The sequence below is a fragment of the Copadichromis virginalis genome, linkage group LG11 (genome assembly GCF_057382275.1).
Source record: "Copadichromis virginalis isolate Kocher_CV1m ecotype Utaka linkage group LG11, C_Virginalis_male_GT1.1, whole genome shotgun sequence".
Lineage (NCBI taxonomy): Eukaryota > Metazoa > Chordata > Actinopteri > Cichliformes > Cichlidae > Copadichromis > Copadichromis virginalis.
Genome location: NC_140628.1, coordinates 40,759,319 through 40,769,879, shown reverse-complemented (window position 1 = coordinate 40,769,879; position 10,561 = coordinate 40,759,319). Strand labels below are relative to the sequence as shown.

General features: G+C 43.0%; 1 long non-coding RNA gene across 1 annotated transcript; it reads left to right on the top strand.

Annotated features, from left to right (window-relative positions):
* The first annotated feature begins 382 nt into the window (after positions 1-382).
* Positions 383-7,395, top strand: LOC146699579 (uncharacterized). The gene is made up of 4 exons (XR_014922864.1): positions 383-509; positions 5,640-5,777; positions 6,516-6,547; positions 6,635-7,395. It is a non-coding gene; the product is annotated as an uncharacterized LOC146699579 (long non-coding RNA).
* Positions 7,396-10,561: the final 3,166 nt, after the last annotated feature.

Sequence of the window (10,561 nt, the reverse complement as noted above, 5' to 3'; positions counted from 1 at the left end):
GAGGTCCCCAATGAGGAGCATCAACTGATCTGTACAATAAAAATATGGACCGCTTATTGGTGTGTTTTGATTATGTACATGACTCAGAGTCAGTATAAACTGTATATATCCATTATTCTTTTCAACCTGTAACCCAATTTTGATTTGATGTTTTTTAACCCATTTATTGGGACACTTTATGTTAATGTTTTACAGACTTTGTATGGCCATTTTGCCTCACTATTGTTAATTGGTACAGTTTTATACTATGAAGATGGATATTGTGTTTTCCAACGGTTCCTGAAAGCAGCATACCTGTGTGCGACCAATCAGAACAGTGTTTTAGAAGGACCTTTGACCCTAAGCATGAGTCTCTTTGTTATTGGCTATTCTAACAGGAAACTCTAAGCATTATGGGAAATGATGTCTGTCCGGTACAACTCCGCATACACTTTCTGTTGAGCGCACACCCCCTGCTTCGGACCGCTTGTTTGGACATTTTCTGCTTTTAGCAAGCCAGCCTGATGAAGGTATATTTTTAACCGAAACGTTGCAACATGTAAGGCTTGCTTATTACTGTAACTTGTGATTTTTGGAGTAAAAGCTCATTAAAGCGCTCTTTAATCACACGAAAACGAAGTGAGTTCATTTCGTTACATGTAGCCGTTAGCTTCTATTGTTAAACACACCGGTGCTAATTCAGTACAGCTAAGGCTAGCATACGGGCTCCAAGTATGGCCCCCTGGTACGAGAACGAGCCGTGGATCGTGGTGGACCACCGTAAGGGACGGGGGTCGGGCCGTGGAAGGTCTAATAGACGGGCACCGTCCCCCCTGCGCAGCGATCACACAGCCTACGGTCCATTTTCCAGGAGGAGCAGATATGGAGGTGAGGGAGATTTTTTTCCGCCCGCGGCAGCGAAAATGGAACGGAGAGCCACGGATCGTGGACCGCCACGCTGCCCACCAGAGAAAACGACCTGAACGTGAACCAGCTCGACATAAACGGTATGTCAATTCCTCCCGAACGGACCGGGCCGAACTTCCACAGAAGAAAATACAATCAGATGATCCTGACTTCTCAGCAAAGGTTCGCATTATCCATAAACTCATTAAGGCAGTGCACCATTTAAAGAATGTTTCGGGGGACATTCCTCCTCCCTCTCTGAACAAAATAGCTCATAATCTAATGACTGTGATTAAGCCAGCTATCCCCAATAGTGAAGTGCAGACTCTAATTGAGGACAATGCTAAGAACTGGGCTCATACAACCATCATAATCCTCCGTAAACATTATAATGATTGCATGGAGGAGGCAGTTAAGACTCTTTTTGAGTTTCCTGAACAGGACTGGAGAGGCCCGTTTGAGATAGCGGCATCCTGGGCCAAAAGGAATCTGGGCCGCCGTTTGCAGCCTGAATCTTTGGAGCAAACTGAGGCTCTCATTGTGGCTAAGCTGACAGACTTGCGGGCGACTATTGGATCGACGGAACCACATCATCAGCCGCAAGTACATACTCCACCCACAACTAACACTGCACCCAAAGTTATGGCTTCTACGACGTCTGACCCGATTGGAGGTGACCAGCCACTCTCCAGTGGGACGGAGGAGGTAAGAGACGGCGATCTGAGACCTGCCACTCCCCCTGTACATCTACAGGAACCAGAGCCCAATCACGTGGCGCCGAGAGACCAGAGGGTGAGGAAAATCCCTACAGCACGTCATGGGGCTTCTTCTGGGGGGACATCTTCTCCCGCCATTCAGCTTCAACATAGCATGGAGGCCATGGGCCTCATACAGGGGGAATCCACCCCCAGTAAGACCAACACAGCTTCAGTTGGACAAAAGGTATGCACCCCGACGACACATTTAAGTACAAAGACAAAGCCCAGAGAGTGGAGACTGCACACAAGGGAAGCATCGGTGATTATTGGAGACACCAATGTGGGCTTGATTCCTCCTTATGTTGCGGAGGGAGTCCAAATTGACAGCTTTCCAGGAGCCAAATGGGCCCATGCAGAGATCCTTCTGGATAAAGCGGACATTGACACATCGGTGGAGAAAGTGGTTCTATCCTTCGGCCTGAATAACAGACGTCAGAGGGATAAAAATGCACCAATAACGGAGCTTAAAAGGGCACTGAGGGTAGCACGAGTAAAATTCCGTCAGATCCTGACAGGACCATGCTGAGGACAGACCGGAGGCACCACCCCATGACATGAGTGAGATTATGAGAGCTATTGCTAGCTCTGAAAAGAGGATATTGGACCGGATCGATTCAAGCACGAAAGATTTATTATTCCAGAGGTTGGGACATATTTTTTCTGCACCTGCATTTTGGTACCTGAATGGCAAGCTCGCAAAGTCATCTGCTCTTCGTTTTATAGTTTTAAAGTTCTGATGCTGGTCTATAAAGCTCTGAATGGTTTAGGACCAAAATACATCAGTGACCTCCTGACCCAGTATGAACCTTCCAGATCCCTCAGGTCATTTGGATCCGGTCTTTTATCAGTTCCCAGAGTCAGAACCAGACACGGAGAAGCTGCATTCAGCTTTTATGCTCCTTATATCTGGAACAAACTCCCAGAAAGCCTCAGATCAGCTGAAACACTCAGTTTATTTAAATCCAGGTTGAAGACTCACCTGTTCTCAGCTGCATTTGAATAAAGCACCAAATCCACACTTTTAAGCTTAAATTTCAAAACTTACATTTAACTACTGATTTTATCTACTGTTCTGATTTTATCTGTTTTGATTTTATATACTGTTTTGTTTGTTTGTTTGTTAATTAGTTAGTTTATTTGCTTGTTTTAATCAATTTTAAATCATGCTTTTTATTTGTTCTTGTTTCTAATGTCTCTGTAAAGCACTTTGAATCACCTTGTTGTTGAATTGTGCTATACAAATAAACTTGCCTTGCCTTGCCTTATAAGCTGGAATGTTAAAGGAGTCCTATCAGGCTTGGTTAGCCTGTGGGACTCCGGAGGCAGCCGACAGGTATCGACAGGCCAAGCGGAATGCGGCTCGGGCAGTGGCTGAAGCAAAAACTCGGGTGTGGGAGGAGTTCGGAGAGGCCATGGAAAAAGACTTTCGGACTGCCTCGAAGAGATTCTGGCAAACCGTCAGGCGTCTCAGGAGGGGAAAGCGGTGCTCTACCTGCACTGTGTATAGTGCTGGCGGAGCGCTGTTGACGTCGACTGAGAAAATTGTCAGGCGGTGGAAGGAATACTTCGAGGACCTCCTTAATCCCACTGACACGTCTTCCGAGGAGGAAGCAGAGTCTGGGGATGAGGGGAATGACCCGCCAATTTCCGGGGGTGAGGTCACTGAGGCAGTTAAACAACTCCTTGGTGGCAGAGCCCCTGGTGTTGATGAGGTCCGCCCCGAGTTCCTGAAGGCTCTGGACGTTGTAGGGCTGTCCTGGTTGACACGCCTTTGCAATGTTGCGTGGAGATCAGGGGCAGTACCTGTGGACTGGCAGACCGGGGTAGTGGTCCCCATCTTTAAGAAGGGGGACCGGAGGGTGTGTTCCAACTACAGGGGGATCACACTCCTCAGCCTCCCTGGGAAAGTCTATGCCAGGGTGCTGGAAAGGAGAGTTCGTCCGCTAGTCGAACCTCGGATACAGGAGGAACAATGCGGTTTTCGTCCTGGTCGCGGAACACTGGACCAGCTCTTTATCCTCTCGAGGATACTTGAGGGTGCATGGGAGTTTGCCCAACCAGTCTACATGTGTTTTGTGGACTTGGAGAAGGCATTCGACCGTGTCCCTCGGGGTGTCCTGTGGGAGGTGCTGCGGGAATATGGGGTGTCTGGCCCATTGCTACGGGCCATTCGATCCCTATACAACCGTTGCAAGAGCTTGGTTCGCATTGCCGGCAATAAGTAGGACTCGTTCCCGGTGGGTGATGGGCTCCGCCAGGGCTGCCCTTTGTCTCCGGTTCTGTTCATAATTTTTATGGACAGGATTTCTAGGCGCAGCCAAGGGGCGGAGGGCTTTCGCTTTGGTGGCCTCAGAATCTCATCTCTGATTTTTGCGGATGATGTGGTTCTGTTGGCTTCATCGGGTGAGGGCCTCCAGCTCGCACTGGAGCGGTTCGCAGCCGAGTGTGAAGCAGCGGGAATGAGGATCAGCACCTCCAAATCTGAGGCCATGGTTCTCAGCCGGAAAAGGGTGGAGTGCCCACTCCGGGTCGGGGATGAGTTCCTGCCCCAAGTGGAGGAGTTCAAGTATCTCGGGGTCTTGTTCGCGAGTGATGGGAGAAGGGAGCCGGAGATCGACAGACGGATTGGGGCTGCAGCTGCAGTAATGCGGACGCTGCACCGGTCCGTCGTGGTGAAGAGGGAGCTGAGTGTAAAAGCGAAGCTCTCAATTTACCGGTCGATCTACGTCCCTACCCTCACCTATGGCCACGAGCTGTGGGTAGTGACCGAAAGAACGAGATCGCGGATACAAGCGGCAGAAATGAGCTTCCTCCGAAGGGTGGCTGGCCTCTCCCTTAGAGATAGGGTGAGAAGTTCGGCCATCCGGGAGGGGCTCAGAGTAGAGCCGCTGCTGCTCCACATCGAAAGGAGCCAGCTGAGGTGGTTCGGGCATCTGACAAGGATGCCCCCTGGGCGCCTCCTGGGTGAGGTGTTCGAGGCATGTCCCACCGGGAGGAGGCCCCGGGGCAGACCCAGGACACGCTGGAGAGATTATATCTCTCGGCTGGCCTGGGAACGCCTTGGTATTCCCCCGGATAAGCTGGAGGAGGTGGCTGGGGAGAGGGAGGTCTGGGCCTCTTTGCTTAGGCTGCTGCCCCCGCGACCCGGCCTCGGATAAAGCGGATGAAAATGGATGGATGGATGGGTTAAAGGTATAAATAATCCGGTTAAACGCACAAGGGTTTTTACTCATTTAAAATCATTGAGATCCGATGTTGTATATCTGCAGGAAACACACCTCCGATCAAGTGAGCAAATTAAACTAATTAAACTGTTTCTCTGCTTGTCTGCATTGCCACAAATTGTTCTATTTGGTGATGTATCATAGAACTGTACTATATAGTGTATGTAAGTTTCTGTGTTTGCTAGTAACTACCATCAACCTAAGGTCTCAGCTAATTTATCTTTGCAGAGATGTTCATTTGATTGTAACAGCAGTAGGAAAGAGCAGTAACAAGAGTAGGACAGCTAAGCTAATTATGGCTAAACATTTGGAATTTAGTGAAAGCAAAAATTGACCTCGCAAAGATGGATAGGTTTATTTAGAAAGTCAGCTATTTACATTTAGTGTTCATCCCAAGTAGGAGATTTTGAATTGAGTTTAAATTGACCGCAAATTTACTTAACTTGTTAAAATCAACCAGGCTGTTACTGAAGCAGTCGAGGAATTACCTTTGAGGTCTCAGTCATAGGTAGTAATGCAAAATCTAACATTACACTAACCTTATATTTTTGTAAAAGGCAAAATTGACTTTTTATTTATATTGAACACATATTTCTGTGTTCAACACATCACATTTTTTTGAATGCAGTGATAAGAAAATCTTTAGCCGGTAAGCCTTTGTTCTACTTCATGCTGTTCTGCACTCTTTAATAAATTCTAATTTATTTTCCAAAGCAGACACACCATCACCCGTGCTGTTGGTCTTAAATATTTGTTTCTTTGTGTTACACAGTGGGAGCCATATTTACAGGCCTGAACTTGATTGACAGCAGTGATGGATAGTTAATGAAAGTCATGGGTGGCTTTCTTGCCTGGGAAGCTCTCTTTTACATCATGTTGGAGGTTCATAATGGGAAATCTAAGGAGAAAGGTAAATCTTTGTTTTTCCTCATTATAAGTAATCATCACTTAGAAAAGTGCATGTAAAGGTTAAAGGTTTTTTCTCCTCCTCATCTCATCATTCTAGTACAAAAAATCTTTTTTCTCTTTTTTTTCCAGAACTTTTCCTGAAAAGTTTTCTGACAAAGTCTAATCAACCTTACTGTTCTATAGTGTAACCCCTCTCAAAACATGCTCCTCTCAGGGACATTCATTCTTTCTAGGAGTATTCCAGATTTGGCTCCTCTCAAGTCTTTTCTATTTTAGTTTTCAGTCCAATATTGGCCTCCCTCCCTTACTCTCTCTCTTTTTCAGTCATATTTAAAACTACACTTAAAAAGCTTAATTATTTCATGACATGAAAAGGGAACAGGCCTTTACTTGGCCATTGAACTGTTTGTTAGTCTAGTATAGGCCAAAAGAAACTGGGAGTGTGTATATGGCTAAATGGTTAATGTAATTGTTAATGCATTATTATTATTATTATTGTTAAAAGAAATCACATATTTTATGATTTTAAACTGTTTAAATCATATGTAAATGAATATGTAAACAAATTTAAAATTAAATGAAAGCTGAAATCAAATAACTTAATCTACCGGTATAAATCAAATAATTAAAAACAAGCCAGAACTAATCTGAAGTAAACTGAAAAATAAGATTCAGATGAGGAAACACTCGGGTGGTTGGTTGTGCCCTTTTTAACTGTTGTTTCTGCTCTGGATTTCAGGCAGTGCTAGTGTAGAAATGGAATCAGAATCGGTAAGTTGAAAGAAATATAAAAGCAAATAACAATTAATCACCATAACACTGCAATGATCTTTTAATTGAATTACATTGTTTTGTTAGGTAAAAATTGATGGTCTGCTGATCGGTCTGTTCTTTCTGGGAAACATTTGCTTTTTGGTGACACTTTTGGTTGGAATTGGGGTGAAATAAGAGCCCCAAAAGAATTGTCTGAAGAATTGTTTTTTTCTTTTGGTATTTTATCCAAATACACCTGATAGGATATTGTGCACTGAAAGTTTGGACCCATTGAGATTGTTTTCTCTTTCAGTACGCTCTTACTTGTTTGTTTTTTTTATTATTCTTTTAGTGGATGTTTTTGTTCGATATTTTCATTAAGCTTTCAGTTTCGTGGCTAAACTTAAGTTCAATTACTGAAGTAAATTGGCAATCAGTATCTAACCAAACTCCATTTGGTCAGAACTGATTGTCCATTATAGAGTGCAATGATGTTTTTCCACGAGCATTATAAAATTTTTAGTTGTTGATTTTTAGGAATCCTAGTTCCTGTTAGAGGTAAAGACCTTGTATTTGATTCCATGTGAGCTGATTTCTGTCATCCAATGTTTTCTTGTATTGTGTTGTTAAGTCTTTGTCTTTGTTTCCTGTTATGTTGCTTCCTGTTTTATTTTGTGAGTCTCTTGTCTCTTATGTTTTGTCCTTGGTAAGTTTAAGGTGTGCTTCATACACCCATGTGTTTCTAATGCATGTATAGTCTCAGATTCTCTTTGTCATTGTGTTGGCTTACTTACATGTGTTTCTGTGGTTTTCGTGTTTGGACTTTGACATGCTAATAAAAGGTCATTTTATGAGTTTTACCTTAAGCCTGTCTCTGACTGTTGTATTTAAGTCGTGTGTCTTCCTCAGGCTTTGATAAATATAAAGTAAAGTAATGAATTTTTCTGTAGGCAAGCCAATTTAGCTACCTAACCCCCCCCCCCCCCCCCCCCCCCCCAAAAGGCATTTGATTAAAAAAAAAAACAAAGTTATTTTACACAATGTGAAAGCTCAGAACAACAAAGGTTTGTTTTAAAAAAGGTTGGACATCAAAATGTTGTGAAAAAAGACCAACGTACTGCTAGAAAAAGAATAAAATGGGTGGGAGACAAAGAGCATGTCATCTGTCAAGATGCCTAAAAAAAGATTATTTACCATTCGTGGTGCCAAGAATTTAAATTATAGGTGATGACAGTCAGCAATTTCATTTTTAATAAAAGATGAGATGAAACCTGAAATATTTTTAAATGAAAAGATTAAAGCCTTCCTTTTAATTTTCAATTTTGTTTTCATTTTTTCAATTAACGGTAAGTAATTTGTGGTTTTCCTTTTCTTTATGAAAATGGAATTGACCTTTTAAAAAGATGATGATGATGATGATAATAATTGTTATTATTACTACAACAGTGTGGGATAATAATTATTTTATCCCCAAGCAAAACATCACTTATTGTTTGGTGGAGAAACCTTTGTTGGGTATGTACATGGTAAGCTTCTTAGTTTTATCTTTATAATATAATTGTTGTTGTTGTCGTTTTCATAATTGTAACGGGTTTGAAAAACGAATGGAAATTGTTATGAAATCCTCGAAATATTGGTTTCACTTTCATATGTTGAATAACATTCACCATAAAGTCATATTTACTATTGTTCATAATGAATCTGTAAATAATGTCCTTTTTAATGATGGCTTCAATAGGAGAAGCCAGTCATGTACCTTATAGGTTCTACATACATACATTTGAAAAATAAGTGAGCAGAAGTTTCAGTCTGTTCAAAAAAGTCACTGCGAGGATACGTGCCAATTAAAAATTTCAAGTGCATTTCTTTGGCTTTAGAAGTCATGAGGAAATGTAGTTATTTTGTACATATACCTGTTCAGAGATCTTTGGATCTAATTAAATTACTCTCAGTCTCCCATGATGTTTAATGTGCATTTATAAAAATGCCTTTGATTAAGCATAAAAGAGATTCAGTTTGATGCAAAGTGATTGCTTAATTTGGCCTACATTATCTACACTGTAGCAGTCCTTGTCACAGTCTTTACTAGTGTGCTAATTTCCACACAATGCATTTTGAGCAAACAAAAGACAATGCTGTTTCTGAAACAAGTGAAAAACGTAGCTTTTATTCAAATACATTCTCTAACTTTTATCAAAGTAGGATTCTTTAGTTACATTCATGCCGCTGTATAATAATAGTCTTGAAATTTAATATTGTTAACAAGAATAGAATTTCACCCTTTCCACATGATCACGTAGCAGCCAAACATGTAAAAAGAAATATATTTCTTGGCCCTTAGAGGGCACCCACATGTCAGCTAGTCTGCTCAAATGAAACTTCAGTGTATAACTATGACTGGGCAATAGATATCCTTTTTACTGAAGAACTCTATATGCTGAGGTAACCCTTTTGTGTGTGTGTTACGCCTGTCGATGCGTTGTGTTCTGGCATATAAATAAGAGGCAGGAGACAGCACTGGATCTCTGGGCTCTTTACTGTAAGTCGCTGCAACATCTGCAATAAATTGAAACACAGAGGTCTGAGCTGTGTGTGTTGCGCGCCTGCTAGATCACCTCTCCTCTGACCATGCTGAAAGAGCTGTGACCAGGCCACACATGCATGCGTCTACGTCATCACGGCGTAGAGGATCGCACTGGCCACAACAGACTCATAGAAAATCCTTAGCATTGTCCAGCAGATGTTGAAGAACCTCAGTCGTCTCAAAAAATAGAGACGACTCTGGCCCTTCCTGTAAAATGCTGTGGTGTTTTTAGCCCAGTCCAGTTTATTGTCAATGTGTACTCCAAGGTATTTATAGTCCTCCACAATGTCAACACTGACCCCCTGGATTGAAACAGGGGTCAAGTGTTTCCTGGTCTTCCTGAAGTCCACAACCAATTTCTTGGTCTTTGCCACGTTAAGCTGCAGATGATTCTTCTCACACCACGTGACAAAGGAGTCGACCACAGCCCGGTACTCTGTCTCATCATCCCTGCTGATGCATCCAACCACCGCAGAGCCATCAGAAAACTTCTGAAGATGGCAGGTCTCTGTGCAGTGGCTGAAGTCTGTGGTGTAGAGGGTGAAGAGGAAGGGGGAGAGGACAGTCCCCTGTGGTGCCCCTGTGTTGCTGATCACCTTGTCAGACACACAATGTGGAAGACGTACATATTGTGGTCTTCCTGTCAGGTAATCAACAATCCAGGACACCAGAGAAGCATCCACCTGCATCGCTGTTAGCTTATCACCAAGCACTGGAAAAGTAAAGAAAACATGAACCTCACAGTGCTCGCCGGCTGGTCCGGGTGGATGTAGACACGATTGAGCAGATAGATGATGGCGTCCTGTGAGACGGGGCTGGTAAGCAAATTGAATGGGATCCTGATGTGGTCTGACAATGGGTGAGAGCTGGTCCAGGATGAGCCTTTCCAGGGTCTTCATGATGTGGGAGGTCAGTGTCACAGGCCTGTTATCCTGGGGGCCACTGGGACGTGGCATCTTTGGTACAGGGACGAGGCTTGATGTCTTCCACAGCACTGGGACCCTCTTCAGACTCAGCATGAACAGTTTATGGAAGACTCCACACAGCTGGGGGGCACAGGCCTTGAGGAGACTCACTCCATCTGGTCCAGCAGACTTGCCTGAGTGGAGTTTCCTCATTTGCATCTGAACCTGGTAAGCATTTAACACTACTACACTGACATACATAATTTTCAATTTAATGAAGTTAAAAATTTGTTGTCTTATTGTCAGTTGTTATTGACAGCAAGATTATTAGAAATATATGAAAAAAATGTAACATCTTTACTGCCAGTGAACAATACATATATGTGAATTTGAACATTTTGTCTGTAATTGAATACACCTGGCACACATTCTACAAGAACTGCACTCCTTTCCACTCTTTACTTGAAAGAGCTAAAGTTTTTTTCTTCTTTATGTCTTCTGAGTTAGCCCAGTGAACATCTTTATCTTTAATTAATGCTTTGA